General features: G+C 33.8%; 1 protein-coding gene across 3 annotated transcripts in view; it reads left to right on the forward strand.

Annotated features, from left to right (window-relative positions):
- Nucleotides 1–10,454: 10,454 nt before the first annotated feature.
- The window catches only part of Tfec (transcription factor EC), a 49,982-nt gene continuing 44,137 nt past the window's right edge, over nucleotides 10,455–16,299 (forward strand). For all 3 annotated transcript variants that reach the window (XM_013020059.1, XM_013020060.1, XM_013020061.1), the window contains exon 1: nucleotides 10,455–10,556. The gene's annotated coding sequence lies outside the window, so the exon portion shown is untranslated. The remainder of the gene's footprint in view (nucleotides 10,557–16,299) is intronic.

A 16,299-nucleotide genomic window follows, 5' to 3' on the forward strand; every position in this document is an offset into this window, starting at 1 on the left:
CAGCAGAGAGATGATCAGGCAGCCTACCATTGATATTTTATTATGCTTGTAACTAGTGACAAAAATTTTGGATGGCCATATATGCTGTTTAAACACTTTTTCTTTCATAAAATGCCATATGCATTAATATTTTCATGTGATTATATTATTGTAAGGTCACGGAATACATTTATTCTAATTTATCAAGTTTGGTACAAAATTTTGACTTTTTAAGGCTTGTACATCACTTTACTTGCTTAAATTAATGCTAGTGGCAAAGACTTTCAAATTTAGTTTAAGAATTCAGTCTGTAAGGAAGACAACTCTCATTTGAGATGTTGGCTCTATTAGTAGGTTTGTAGATAAAATACAAGATGTTCAGCTACATTTGAAATTCAGATGAACAATAAATAAGTTTTGGTATATGTATGCTCTGTTATGCTATGTACTGTTTAAAAGATTGTTATTTTTTCTTTTTTTCTTTTTTTTTCTCCGTTGGTCGTGGGGCCTGAACGCTGGGCCTAGGCCCTGTTGCTTAGGTCTTTAGCTCAAGGCTAGCACTCTGAGACACAGCACCACTTCCAGCTTTTTCTGCTTATGTGATGCTGAGGAATGGAACCCAGGGCTTCATGCATGCAAGGCAAGCACTCTACCACTGAGCCACCTTCCCTGCCCCTAAAAGATTCTTAAGCTAAAAAATATTCATTTTTTAAAAAATCTGAAATCCAACGTATCATGACATCCTGTCATTAAGTCTGGAAAACCTGTCATCAATTACTAGCTGAGTGTCAGCCACCTTCGTTCAGTGACCATTTGAGCATTAGTTTTAAATTATTTTCTCTCAACTATTGGTGATTTCAGTGCCTCTACAGAAAATATTTTCAGTGCCTTGTTCTGTTACGATCCTTTATGTCTTCTTCTTTAATGATCTTGGATTCTATTACTATACAAAAAAACCAAAAGCTACACTTTTTCTATTATTTTAATCTAGATATTAACATTTCAAATATGTACACCTCCTTCATTCCTTTTGATTTCAAGTATTGTCTTACATTTCCAGTTTTTCTAATTTTCTCCTTAAAAAAATATTAACTCTTGCAATTTTCCATTCCAGTAGACCTGCAATTCCTTGATTCAGCTATCATTTCATCACGTTCATCCTCATATTGTAAAATCTTTCTCACTCAGTGGCTACCACAGTTTATCACAGTAGTAGAGAATTGTTGTTACATGAGGTCAAACTACTAGGATTTCAAGAACTTTCCTTGTCTTCCCTGTTTAATGATTGCAATCTTGTAATTCAGTTTCAGTTTAATGTCATCATGACAATTTATTTGTAATGAACAAATAAGTTATGGAAAGTGCTTAAAATAGCTTTTTATGATATATTCAATGAACTATAAGTATACCTTTTGATATTGTCAATATTGTTACTCTTGCCATCAATATTATTACCATCAATAATGTTCATATGTCCTTCGTATTTTCCTATCACTTCTCAAATATGTTTAAATCCATCTGACCTCTGTACTAACACAGACAAAGAGGAGTTTCAGTTTTAGTTAATAATTATGAAGCTCCGGCTGGCTCCTAATGCTACACAAGAATCCAATCTTATACCAAGATTCACTCCCTTTCACATCCTCTTGCTCAAACACCTTTCTAACTCTGACCTACTGTTAGATTCTACTTGACTGAAGAAATAAAGCAGTTGGAAGAGAACTTCCAGTCTTAGTCAGAGGGAGCCTGAAATCTCAGCTTCCTTCCTTTTACCATGGATCTACCCTCCATGCTTGGATCTTGACCATTTCCCTGTTCTGCATTATGCTCTTTGGGACAAAGCTCTTGGCTGCAGCTTTCAATTGCACACCTTTTGCATGAAATCCTAAGGATCCCATAAAAAAGTTAATTTTTTCACCTTCAGTTCCATGATCTGGAAAAGGTAATTGACAGCAAATAAAAGTACTTAGCAAAAATTTGGGGGAGAAGCAAATCAATAAACCATGAAAATTGCTCATCATAGTGTGTTTGGTGTAAATATTATACGTGTTAGTAGCTGTTTTTTCCTTTTTACGGTCATTTGACATCTCTTTTCTTCTTTTCTATGAAATGATGACAAACTATGCTAACGTAGAAACACATAAAAATATAAAATGGATTCCAATATTATCAGAAGTATATTAACACATAAGCATAGTATTTGTTCCAGTTCTGTGGAAGAGCTATTCTTGTCTGTTTCATATGAGGTTTCATTTGAAAGTTACTTAAAGAATTTTTATCACTGCAAGTGGCAAAAGGTAGCACTAAATATTCAAATTATGTCAGCCTTCCTGAAATTGAATTTTTGCCTTCAGTGTGACAGGTGATTCACTTAAGTAAATCTCGTTTTCTCAGCCAAAATATGAAGATCGTAATACCTGTATTATAATACCCTTATTTACTCATAGGATTCTTAAATTAGTTAATCTCAGCAGTATTTAGTGCATTAACTGACATATGGTAAACACTTGTAACTGTTCACCATTTTTGTCTTTATTATAATAAAGTGGACTTCTCCAAAAAGATCTTAAGGTGTAAATTCAAAGGCTTATATTGTAGGTCACCTTCCTTACACTTGTTATTGTGATTTCATTTGGGAATAATTTTTTATAATTTGAAAAATAAAAAGCACAGCATGATTTTAGCCCATTTTTTTATTATTTATGCTTTTCTAAAATGAAAGGATAATATTAGCTGCAATTAACATGTTGGAAATATAACAAATATTACATGCTTGCCACTTTCATTTATTCAATAACTAGTTATTAAACAGTAACCATATACTATAAACTGAGTTTTGTATACAACGATAAAAAAGCAGTAATTCCTGCTTTCCTGGAATTTACTATGAAACAAATAAGAAATAAATTTCATATATAATATAGCCAGCCATTTTTGTTCTTTATGATATCCATACTGGATTGATATTCAGACCATTTTTGTAGCACTGTAGAATGCCAACTTCTAGAAGGCAAGTAACACACTGGTAAATGGATTTATATTTTCATATAAATTCCTTTCCTTTTTGCTACTGTTATATACAGCTGAAAGTATATTTTAATCACTGTTCTTTGAGAATAGTAAGTTGTTTATATTTAACTTGATTTGATAAATGTAAATAATGTTTGGAATTTTGATTTTTTTTTTTTGCTTAGTGAGATTTGCAAAATGAGAGTCTTACTTAAATCTCTATGCAATATGCTCATATTTAATGACTTATGTGTTAGTACACTATTACCTTGCACAAATTTTCATGTTTGTTATTTATAAGAACTTTACAATTTATAAGCTTCTCCCAATTTATTATAACTTTCACTTACAGTAGATTTGATTTTTTTTCAGAAACTTTGGTACACTGTTTGTGAGAATGTGAAGCATCTATTATTAATGAAATATAGGTATTTTTTCTGAATTGTCTTGAGAGAATAGTGTTCTCTTACTCAGAAAAGAAGTCCTTTAGAATGGAATATTTTTACAGAAAAATCATTATATCCACATATGTTCATAAGATACACTATTAAACTTAGCAGTCTTGTCACATGTAAGCTTCAGATATTGTTGCTTTAATGCATTCCCTCACTACTTTGATAAAAGCCTTAAGATGTTGCCACTAGTTCTTTGATGATTTCCTCTGATGTTACAGTACCTCTCTTTTTTCTACCCCAAAAATCTGTTTTGCATAAACATGAGAAGTCAAGGCAGTTTGAATTAATGAGTAAAGAGATTTAGCAACAAAAGTACATATATTTGTGATCAATTCTTTCTAACTTTGAACTCGTCTCCCTCTCAATGTATAGAAATCTTATTTTAGACATCTAGAAAATAGAGACTATTAGTGAATATGTCATCCAACTTCATAATTTTGAGTTTTATTCATTAGAGGACTTATTGAATTAAGAAGGGTCATTTGTAGGAAAGGTGTCTTATTGACCTAGTCTTGTGAACGAGTCCAGTATTTTGTTGGCTGAGTGCTTTATTAATTTTGTTTGTTTCCAGTTTCCAGATACTTTTGTAGTGATTGTTTATTAAACAACCATTGTGAATTATTTATTGTGTTCCAATTAAATTTAATAATTTTGTAGGGGTCACCTATCAGCAAATCAGTCACAATTCAAATTTGTCCATTTTATCTGTAAAATTCTGCTTTTCATGAAGCACTTGCTATTCAGGGTTCAATAATACTAGTTAAAGGGCTCTTCACTTATTCCTGTGATGAATTGCTGCTTGTCTTACATTAGTTCTCTGTGTATTGATGTCTGGTCAAAGCCCTCTATATTGTGACTCCATGTGCCTACATAATGCATTTCCTTATTTCCTCTTCATTTAAAATGTAGTCCTTAAAATGCACCCCCCCCCACACACACATGTAGTTCAGAATGTGTTTCCATAGATCTATTCTGGCAAAGAATGTTATTCTGACAATTCTCAGTGGTTTCTGTGGTATCGTATTGTGCTAAATGTCATTTTCACTTTGCTATCCATACCCTGTGCATTGATTATATAGACTTCATAACTACGTCTGATATTTTCACCAGTCTTTTTCTTTAAAATAAGGTTACTAGGCATCACTTCCACCATTGTTCCTCTCCTGTCACACCTGTTGTGTTTCTCTAACATCAGATCTGTTGCTTTGTGTCTGACTGCAGCTGAAGGTGAACAGTTGTAGGTCTGAATATTGTGTATGGAAGAGATGAGACTCTTCTTTGTTTTAGGAACTGGCTTATGCTACAATAGCATTGTCCTGGAGGCATTAAAGCTAGTCACCAAGAGCTGAATTGTTCGCATTACATGTATGCGCTTGTGTTTGTGTTTGCTCTCTTTGTTTCAGATCTGTCATCCAAAACAGAGCATAACATGAATATAAAACCATAAAATCTTTGGGCTTTTCAAAGCTCTGCCTTCTTTTTGTTGAAACCAGACAATGAAGTACGGTTTTCTACGTGATTATCAAGGTCTATACACAGAAGAAAAGAATCATTTCTGAGCACACAGCATTCCTTGTCATAGATATTCAGATAAATTGCCAGTCACTTCTATTAATTAGTTCCTATTTAAATGAATTTTTTTCATGATGTTGAATGTTCATATTTTCTCAAATTATTCTCAGAATAATTTTGAAAGTTTATTAACAGATTTCTTATTTAGATTTTCAAATTATTAACACATGCAAGTGAAAGCTGACACTGAATATATATGCACCAAAGCATTTGAAATTAAAGTTGAAGAGTTATTAAAGGTTTTGCTTATGTTCTGTGATGCTTGGCTTTCTCACACATTTTTATGAGGATAAAAGTAAATATTTTAATTCATTTATTGTTTCTTTCTAATCCTTTCTTTTTCCCATTGGTTGTCATAACCAAAATGAAAGAAAACATTATCACATATAGCATGCATATGTGTTATTCAACAGATAGGGCATTCAAATTCTCATACACAGTATAATTAGTATGTGTATTAATGGCAACACAGGTACACTCATTTGTTTACATTTTAAGAATTCTTTTAGTTAGCAAATTTTTGTCTCAGTATTAGGGAAGGATCTAGATACTGGAGATACATAAACTAAAGATCCTGGGAAATTAAAATTAACATTCTCTTGGTGGAAAACTTCACCTAATAAAAACGAGCTCCATTTTAAATTTCCCAAGCCATAGAAGTATGTCTAATTTATTTTGCACTTCAACACTGTCAAAATCAAAGTGAATATTTCCATGATAATTCTTTCCATTCTGACACAAGGTTGGCAATATTTGCAAGTGTAGAGGCTATGTATAGAGTGAGGAAATTCAAGGCTAAACCACATCCAATGAGTTCTAAATGGTAGTGTAGGGAAGGATAAAAAAATTGGGTTTGGGAAAATTAATCTGACTTCATATTTGCCCTGGCCAGGTACTCTGTCAGACCCAGACTCTCTCCTGATTTATTTTGGGATCTTTAGAGTGTAAAGATTAAAAATAGAAAATATTACTATATCATCTATTATCTATTACCTCTCTATTTTAACTTTTTGAATTAGGAAATAAGAATAATTTGTGTTGGCTTCTTCCAAATGTTCTAGCAATAAGAGAATAAAAACCTATTGCTGTCACTGCAATTGTTTTCTTGGAATTTATTGATAAGCTCAATTAATGTGTTGTGAGCATTTTATTTTCTTTGTTTCATCCCTGCACAATGACCACTTACTGAGACAAAAGTTTCTCTCTCTTTCTTTTTTTGCCAATCCTGGGGCTTGAACTCAAGGCCTGGGCATTTTTTGCTCAACGCTAGCACTCTATCACTCTAGCCACAGTGCCACTTCTGGCTTTTTCTGTTTATGTGGTCCTGAGGAATTGAAACCAGGACATCATGCATGCTGGGCAAATACTATACCCTTAAGCCACATTCCCAGCCCTGAGACAAAAGTTTCTAGATCCCATTCCCACCATTCCCACCAGGTGTATGAGTTATCCTTAAGAAAGTATTTTTTTTAATTCAGTTTTATTCTAGTCTTTGTTCTGGTCATATCTAGATTTTTTTAAATGTAACTGCAAATCATCTTTCTTTAACTTGAGAAAAAGGAGAATCTTTCCTGGTTCTTAAGCTTCTTGTAATATGTTCATGCAAAATTATAAAGTGAAAATGAGAATTGTAAGAGCATTTTAACCTCTAAAAGAAATTGGGAAATGCAAAATGAGAAAAACATTTCTTCTACTGCCCAAATATTATTACCCTTTCCAGATTTTTTCCTTTATAAATAATAACAATGTTATAATTATCATAGTTTATTTGAGAAAATATTGCTTTTCTTGTAGCAAAAATTAAATTTGTAGTGACTCATTATTTTATTCTTTTGTTTTTTTTGTGGGTCCGGTCATGGGGCCTGAACTCTGGGCCTGGGCACTGTCCCTCAGCTGTTCAGCTCAAGGCTAGCACTCTACCGCTTGAGCCACAGCACCACTTCCGGCTTTTTCTGCTTATGTGGTACTGAGGACTCAAACCCAGGGCCTCGTGCATGCAAGGCAAACACTCTACCACTGAGCCACCTTCCCAGCCCTATTTTTGTTTTATTCTGAAGAAAACACTATCTTGTTTTCGGATAGGATTTTGAAAGGATTCTTGAAATCTTAAAACAAACATCAGGCCGGCCGCCGGTGGCTTATGCCTGTAATCCTAGCTACTCAGGAGGCTGAGATCTGAGGATCGTGGTTCAAAGCCAACCCGGGCATGAAAGTCCTTGAGACTCTTAGCTCCAATAAAAACCACTAGAAAACCAGAAGTGGTGCTGTGGCTCAAGCGGTAGAGTGCTCGCCTTGAGCTGAAGAGCACAGGGACAATGCCCAAGCCCAGAGGTCAAGCCCCACGACCAACAACAACAAAAAGAACAAACATCAGAATAATACACACATATATATGTACATATATATATATTAGATATTAGTTTTACTGGTAATTCATATCATCAAATTTTTATCATTTTAACCTTTTTCTATCTGCTTCCTCCATTCTTCCTATAACTTTTTCTAATCTTATTTTCTGGTAGTTTTTAAAAAAATCTTTATTTACAGTAAAATAGTAAAGAATAAAGATTGTTGCTTATTTGATGACCAAACGTATATGTTGTATGATAGTGCTTCCCTGAACAAAGTTGATATTTTAAAGAATGTTAACAGCCTAACAACAACCCAATAACAACCTAACAGCAGCCTAATAACAAATAGTCCTACTAACAAATAATCTAACTTTGTCTTAGCATGTGCTAGCATTTCATGTTAGTGTCCTTTGAAGTAGGCATAATTATTGACTGCCTTGGCCAATAAACAATGAGTAGAAGTGATGAATATTTATTTCATCAGAAGCTAGAAGAACTTTTTTGGTTTTTGGTTTCTGAATCCAAAGGTACCTCTCTCATCCTGGGTCCTTGAGTAATTATATGGAACAGAGTTTACTCACTAACCCATACTGGACATGTAAAGTATGAAACAAAGCTTTAATTTTTTGACACTATTTGTTATGACAGCATATACCATCCTACCCTTTCTGACAGAGCACAGCTGTACAATTGCAGCAGACTCTACAGGATTTGTCATTTTTTCTAATCTCTAGGGAGCTGTAGTGTCAATCACGAGAGATGCTGTCTCAGTTAGAACAGCCGAATGTTACAAAGAAAGAAGTTTGCTTTTATTTATTATATAGATAATACGTTGCCATGTCTGAATATAACATGTTCAGATAAGGTGGAAAATCCATGACATATTTTTGATTTCTGGAATTTTATGTGTAATCATTCTCTCCCAATTTTAACAGTTTTCTTTCTTCACTTAAGTGTTCTATTACTTTCCAAATATAAATGCCTTTGGGAGGGAGAATATTTTAAGTCTTATCAATCATTTATACCTTAGCGAATGAAGTATGTAATGAATTAATTACAATGTTTTCTAAAAATAGTGTCTGATAGTGGCAAAAAAATGGGAAGATGATAAAGGACCATACACCTGCCTAGAAAAGGGAAAAGAACATGGAAATTGCATATTAAAGATAATTTACCTATTTCAAAATCTTTAGATGGACTTGTTCTCTGTTTAAGATTTTAGAATATGTCAAAGTATTTCTACAAGATAGAGAAATTTTGAAGTCCTTTGTGTATACAAAAATTAAGCTGTATTAATAGTTTAAAGGTTTCTAGAGATGTTGTACTTCCAAGTGGAGTTATTGTGGGACACAAAAGTTAAGGAAGTAATTTGGCTACTTTGAATGATTTTATTTGCTTTTCAGGGAGAAACAAAATGCTGAAAATGGAGCTGTGGCTCAAGTGGTAGAGTGCTAGCCTTGAGCACAAAAGCTCAAGTCAGTGCCCATGCCCTGAGTTCAACTCCAAGATCTGGCATAAGGAAAAAGAATCTTTACCATTTTATTTGTCTCATAATTAACTGCAATATTTCTTCATGGAGTCCATAAACATTAACCCGATGATAACAAAAGATTGAATCTAAGCTAGGAAAACTTGTGTGTAAGATCTCCCTTATTTTTGTCACAGGGAAGCAAATAACCACTATTACAAGGTAGTGTCTAGAGATAACCACTATTAACTTGTAGATGCCTGGTCATTTAGATGTATGTGACCTTAAGCATTCGCCTAACTTTAGAAACACCAAAGGTATGTCCACATAGTAATATAGCTTTAATTACCTTCTGAGCCTTACAAGTATATATAATGTATATAATAAATTATTCCACACATTCAATGCAATTTTTAACATAAATTAAAATCTTTAATGTTTATTTCTTAACAATGTTTCTGATGTGATTTAATATTAATCTAAATCAATTGATTTTATACTGCTTACTACTTTCTAACACTTCAGAAGATTTAAATGTATCTAAGCAGAAATTATGAAGTAACACAAAAAAGTTTTCTGTTGATAATATCAGAAGCTTTTAAAAATATATCTGAAGTTCTTAAAGCTAGATATGAAAAGCTAAACTATTTTCATATGATCTCCACTTTTAACAAACAATATACATTTGATTGTGTAATCGCAAAAATCAAAAGCAAGAAAAATGTGACTGTAGCCTTTACATGGAACTTCAGTACTTTTATTTGAATACGTTTGTATCTTTTAATAATATAGGCAAAAATAAGCAAATAGTGTGACTATTACAAAATGAGCATAGAGTTACAAAGCAAAAATTGCCAGATGAGAATAAAGTTCTATCTCTTGATTTTAATTTCTTAAAGATAATTAGTACATAAACTGAAACTTTATCAGTTTCATTAATACAGATAGTGGGTAACTAATTGTCATATCTATCAAGAATAAAATTCAAACTAGTACATAAACAACACTACTTAAAAATAAGAAATCTCTAAAGCTCAGTTGTATATCTTCAATATACATGGAAAGATAAAAAATTCTTGGCAGGACTAAACTTATTCTAGACTCATTTTGAGAGCAAAAGGAGATGCAAGAAAACTTTCATTATGGGAAATTCAAATAGCCTTTGAACAAAAACTCAAAATTGATATTCTAAACTAAAGTGTAGTTCTTGAGAACTGAAATGTGCAGATCAGTTTGTTGAAGAACTGTTACTTGTGAAGTACAGCATGTTGCAACAAATGTGGTATCTTAGTCCATTTTGATAACCACCATAGAGTACTTGTGTTTATTCTGGAGAAAAATGTTAATTATGGGGCAATAAATGGGCTCAACAGGAGTTTTTACTGTGGTCACACCACTGTGGAGGAGTGGTGTTGTGTGCTGTTTCTCAAATTAGTAGCATATTTCAGATAAAGAAAGGAAGTAGCCTTAACTTGAAACTGCTGTGTCATTTCTTCTTCCTTAACTGAAATTCCAACCAAGGTTCAGGAAATGCCCTCATGAGCTTACTTCTCTTTTTCCTCAACTAAGTGGATTCCAACCAGCCCAAACTATTCATTACTCATGATCAGATCTTTTACTTTGGTTGTCTCTTTGGGCCTGGAGCTTATGATATGGGAACAGGGACTGTAATCTGGTGTTGTCTGTCGAGGTGATTACACTGAAAGAATCCAATCATTGCTGGTAGGTAACTAATCTAGCAGGTTAATTTTCTGTACTTTAAACAAACTAGGAAGGCAAGTTTAATCAATATCTGTTGTACTTTTGTATACATAGCTTGCTTATAATTATGATTTTGTCTTGTGGGATAACTAGGTATCAGTATGTTAGAGTAGTCAAGCTGTGATTTGCTATAATTTGGATGAAATAAAGCTGAAACTCTATTAATGTCTTATTCTATCTAAGATGTAGAAATCACTGTTTTAGTTCATGATAACCCAAGGAATTTCTTTTTCGGGTTTAATATTCTCAGATATTTACTAAATTGGAACATGATTCAACATTTTATTGCCTCTCATGTTATTTTATGAGTAAATGTTAATGCCTATTTACATTCTAGGAATGTCTATTTTATTAGCTTTTAAAGGTAAGAAAATATAAATTCTGTTCAGAGTAGAAATAACACCAGGCAGTATATTAGCCCATGTTCTTTTCCAGAGTTAAAACATTCTTCATTTTAAGATGTTGTCCTAATCATTTTAAGATGTTGTCCTAATCAGTATTTCTAGGATATTTCTGTAACCTAAGATAACAACATTTTAAGTAACAATTTTTAGCTTTAATAAGTCTTATTTTTATTTAATTGTAAGAATTCAGAATTAAAATAAGGGCTTAACAATGATTTGAATTTGTACATACATGCAAATGTACATACATGTGTTAGATACATATATGTAAATATATAATTACCTATATGAATTCTTATTCCATATTGCCAATGTTATCTCAGAATGCTTCATTGAAAGTAGACATTTGAAGAACAAAAATAAACTTGAGGTAATATTTAATTCAGTTTGGGTAGCTGTAACTTATTTACTGAAACTTCATTTCAGGTTCATACTTTAAAGTAGACTTGATGATTTTTCCTGTTCAGACACTGTGTCAACAAAGCTAATTGTAGCTGGAGTTCATTATCAACATTATCCAGACAATTCTGCTTCAGTGTGTTTTAGGTGAATCTAAGTGCTATTATATAATTCCAATTAGCTTTTAAATCAATATTAATATGAACTTTTACTTTTTGTTGTTGTTGCTGTGATCTACTGTAGGCCACTTTGAAGTTTTGAAGCTTGTGGGTTCTAAAACAAAGACAAACAAACAAAAAAAACTCACCTACAAAAAAAATGAAATACAAGTCATGTAAAAGTCTCTCTCTCTTTTTTTTTGGACGGTCTTGGGGCTTGAACTCTGGGCCTGGGCACTGTCTCTCAGCTCTTCAGCTCAAGGCTAGTGCTCTACAACTTGAGCCACAGCGCTACTTCTTTTATTGGTTTTGATGATTATCTTTTTAGTTAATATTTTTCCAAGCAGTAAAATTGTGCAGTATATCAATTCAATTCACTTAAGTTAAACTCAGAGTTGATGTCAAATGTAAAACATGCTTCTTAAAAGTCAACTTTAATGAATGAAACATAAAAGTTTAAGTTCTAGGTAGCCAAGATAATTATGAGATTTTTACATATATCACATTTTCTAGTGTTAATAAGCTTTCTAGAGAGCTTTTGTCATAATTCACACAGTAGAAGAATAATTTTTAAAACAGTAGTTTGGTGAGTCAAAATGAGAAATAAAAAAAAGTAGAAACTGAAAGTAACAAAATATTTTACTGGAGGGTTTCAAAGAGAATCATGATGAACACTGAAAAAAATATAACAATTATTGTATATCTGTCAAAAGGTACCTGCCATTCACTATTAAATATTTTTCTAATAAGTACATTCAAACATATAAAATATTCTTAGTGTTCTCAAATTTTAAAACATTTGCTTTTACTTTTTTCTGTTAAATAAGTTTTTTTTATTGTGAAATGCTGTACAGAGGAGGGTTACAGTTACATCACTGAGCTAATGAGTACATTTCTTTTTTCAAAGTTATTTATTTATTATTTTTTGTGGGGGGTCTGGTCGTGGGGCCTGAACTCTGGGCCTGGGCGCTGTCTCTCAACTCTTCAGCTCAAGGCTACTGCTCTACCACTTGAGCCACAGCACCACTTCTGGCTTTTTCTTTTTGCTTATGTGGTGCTGAGGAATAGAACCCAGTGCCTCAGGCATGCAAGGCAAGTGCTCTACCACTGAGCCACCTTCCCAGCCCTTTTTATCTATCTATCTATCTATTTATTGCCAGTCCTAGCGCTGGAACTTAGGTCCTGGGCACTGTCCCTGAGCTTCATTTGCTCAAGGCTAGCACTCTACCACTTTAGCCACAGTGCCACTTCCAGCATTTTCTGTTTATGTGGTATTGAGGAATCGAACCCAGGACTTCATGCATGCTAGGCAAGCACTCTACTACTAGGCTACATTCTCAGCCCCACTGGCTTGTTTTTTAAATAGGGAGCAAATTTATACTCAGACCTGCCTAGATCTTGATCTTCCTATTAACACTTCCTACATAGCTGAGATGACTGGTACCATACCACTACTGCTAGTGGTTAGGATGAGGTCTTGTGAACTTTTTGCTAAACTGTAATCCTTTTGATTGCCAGCTCCACAGTTGCTAGGATTACAGATGTATGCCACCATACTTATGGATAAAACTTTCTTTTTATTGCAAACAACCATTTTTATTAGCCTCTTAAATATTTCTTACAAAAATGTGGTGATATAATATTTGGAAAGGCCTACCTTTAAACTGAGTAAGAACAAGATAGTAGGTGAGTCTTTCTCTTGAGTCAACCAGTAAGGAGATCTTTTGAAGTCAAAAGATCATGTCATTTTGACTTAGTTATTATCTTGGCAAGTTTGGTTAAGTTGAAGATGTATGTAGAGGAGTGCTTCTGGACCTATGTGGTAAGTTTTCGGATGCTAAGAGGCTTATGGTATTTGCTGATGAGTATTTGCTGCATTTTGATCCTTAATTCTAGAGACAAGTACCATATGAAAAGTACGTATGGATTCTCTGTGATTGGATTCTAGGGGTATGGGGAGGATTTAAAGAGATCATGATTGCAGTATATCTTGAAAAACACTAGCTATTCTCCTGGTGGATGGCATTGGACTGAAAGACAGAAATATGCAAAACAAGGCATATCCATAAACTTTCAATTATAATTTGGAGTCATATTGTGTGTGAGGGAATAGCATGAGGTAAGAGAAAGGATGGGGCCAGATCATGAAGAGTTATGCTTTTAAGACTTAGGTGATTTTAACAAAGGGAGTAGCAAGATCTGATTGTTCTATAGAGGGATCTCTCTGGCTTTAGCCATTTGGAAGAAAGAATGGATTGTAAAATTGTCATTAGCTTTAAGCCTTTTTATTTCTAGATTTCTTCTGTACTTGCATTAAGACAGCAAAGACAAACTGTGCAGTGTCTGAATAAGACCTTGAAAAGAAGATATGATAGAACTTTGTTTCTGAGAGATCAAAGGCTATCTACAATGATGTTTTCCACTGTAGAAATAACCAATGAAACGGAACATTTCAATGATATGAAACTGGAGCTTACTTTGCATTTTCCATATGACTTTAAGTTAGTGCTTGTGTGTATATGTGTGCTTTAAGTTGAGTCCACACCTAGAGTGGAGAGTGAGAGTCTGGAGCAGGGTCTGAAGATAAAAGATGAGGAATCTGGAGGTGTATACAGCTCAGTCCTGTGTCTGAAGAATAGCTCTGAATTTATTCCTAGTCACCCAAACTTGCATTCACAGAGGAGTTTTGCAGTTGAAAATCTAACTCACAGAAAAGGACTCCTGCCCTTGCTATGAGGCCTCAATCCCTCGAAGCCTCAATCCCTCATTTCTGTCAGATTTTCTAAGCTCCAAAGGGGCTAATGAGCTATTGTCTCATATCAGACGTCTGCCTCCCCCACCCCCCATCTCCAGTTAATGTTATCACTTATCAAACCAGTCTTAGAGAACTCTGCCTCAGGATAGCTTTGAGAGCAAAATTAAATACAGAAGGAAACATTACTTTGCATTATTTGGGAAAGTAATGCTTAATTTATGTTTTCTTTATAAGACATTTCACTATTCCATGTTTTCCCAAATGAATTGTTGGTTCATTTGCATTGGTTTGCATCTGAAACACCGGTTGCAAAATCACTTGGAATTTGTTCTCCCAATGAGAAGTATGACAAAGCTTCTGCAATTACTTTAGGAGTATACATGTAATGATGAAAATTAAACACAATAAGGACAGTATACATGAAAAGATGAACATTAAGCACAGTAAGAACAAAAATAGCAAGAAAATGTGCTAAGAGACAGACATAATTTATAAAATAAATAGATGAGCTAACTATTAGTGTCTGAGAAGCTTTAGTGGATATCAAATATACGTTTTGTGAAGTTTTCTCCCTCTCTCCCTTACATTTCCCTCCTCGCCTCTCCCTTACCCTCTTTTCCCCTCCTCTTTCCTCAAACATTAGGAGCAAACACCTAGCCTAAACTCTCCTGGTAAATCACCTCATTTTCATCTGTCAATACCCTGGAGGCAAGTGCTGACTTCCCTGTTGTTCAGAAGAGAAAAGGGAAGATTTTTAAAGATAGGTAACTTTCTCAAAATGTCCCTGATTGAAGTGATAGAGCAGGGACTGGGATCTAGGTCCATATGGTACCTAGACTGAAATAACTTATATAATCTTTCCTTGTATACTTAAAATTAAACTTTATATTTGTTGTTCTCTTTCATTCATTTTGAGCAAGGTCCCATCTTTGAGAGAGAAAAGAAGCAGTTGAAGGGGAAAAGGTAGAGAGACATTCGAGATCATGATTCTGCTAAAAAAAAATGTTTCCTCGGGTTACACAGGAAAGCTTTTGACTGTACTTTATTTGCAAAAGGAGCAGATGCAGAGGTAACAAGGGACCAGAAGAAATGGCTCTATTTCATAAAAGAAAGGGGTGAAGTGAAAAGACTCATTAATGTCAGAACTGTAGATGGATAACCAGTGACAAATATCAAGTAGATTTGTTTCGGTTTGGGCTGAGAAAGGTCATTGATTATTTTTGGTTAAACTGGTTCACAGAGGCCAGGTCCCCACTAAAAAAAGGAATTAATTGCTTCCATTTCCCACTAATTGCCTCAACATTTCCCTGTGCTTTGTCATTGGAGATTTGGTCAGAGGCGAAAAGTCAAAAGTCAGAGTTTGATGGAATCTACATAAAAAGGGAATCTGAGGAGACCAAATTATGGCATTTGGTGTAATAATGATAATGATATTTAGCATTTTTCCCTGGGAGTGCTGTAGATTTTTAGAGCCCTTTTCAATCTTTAATCAGACCATAGGGCACATTTAAAAGAGTTCACTGTTTTTATTTCCATCTAGAGGATAAGGCATCACAGAGAGATGAACTGACCCAGGGCAAGTCTCCTGAGATGTTAATCCTGTATGTGAGATTACACCCTCCAATGTTGAGTGTTAACTGGAAGCTTCAGCTCTTCCCAGTGGAACCACTCATACTTGTTCCTTCAGAGTCTTTAGGATTTTTTACATGTTACTGTCTAAGATTACTATCAGATTCAGACTGAAAAAAAAAATCACCCTAAAATGAAATAATTTGCTTTCAAAAAGTTCTTAATTCGTTTGGCTCCTGATTGATGCTTGAACTGCCTTTATAAAACAAGACACTCTGTGCTGTGTTTGCTATATTAAGCAATCTTGGTAATCCTGTATCATTCCAAGGTCTTTGGAATATGTGAGTTATATATATCTATATCTATATATAGATATATAAGTAATATATATATATATATATATATATATATATATATGT

The sequence above is a fragment of the Dipodomys ordii genome, unplaced genomic scaffold (assembly GCF_000151885.1).
Source record: "Dipodomys ordii isolate 6190 unplaced genomic scaffold, Dord_2.0 Scaffold48, whole genome shotgun sequence".
Classification (NCBI taxonomy): domain Eukaryota; kingdom Metazoa; phylum Chordata; class Mammalia; order Rodentia; family Heteromyidae; genus Dipodomys; species Dipodomys ordii.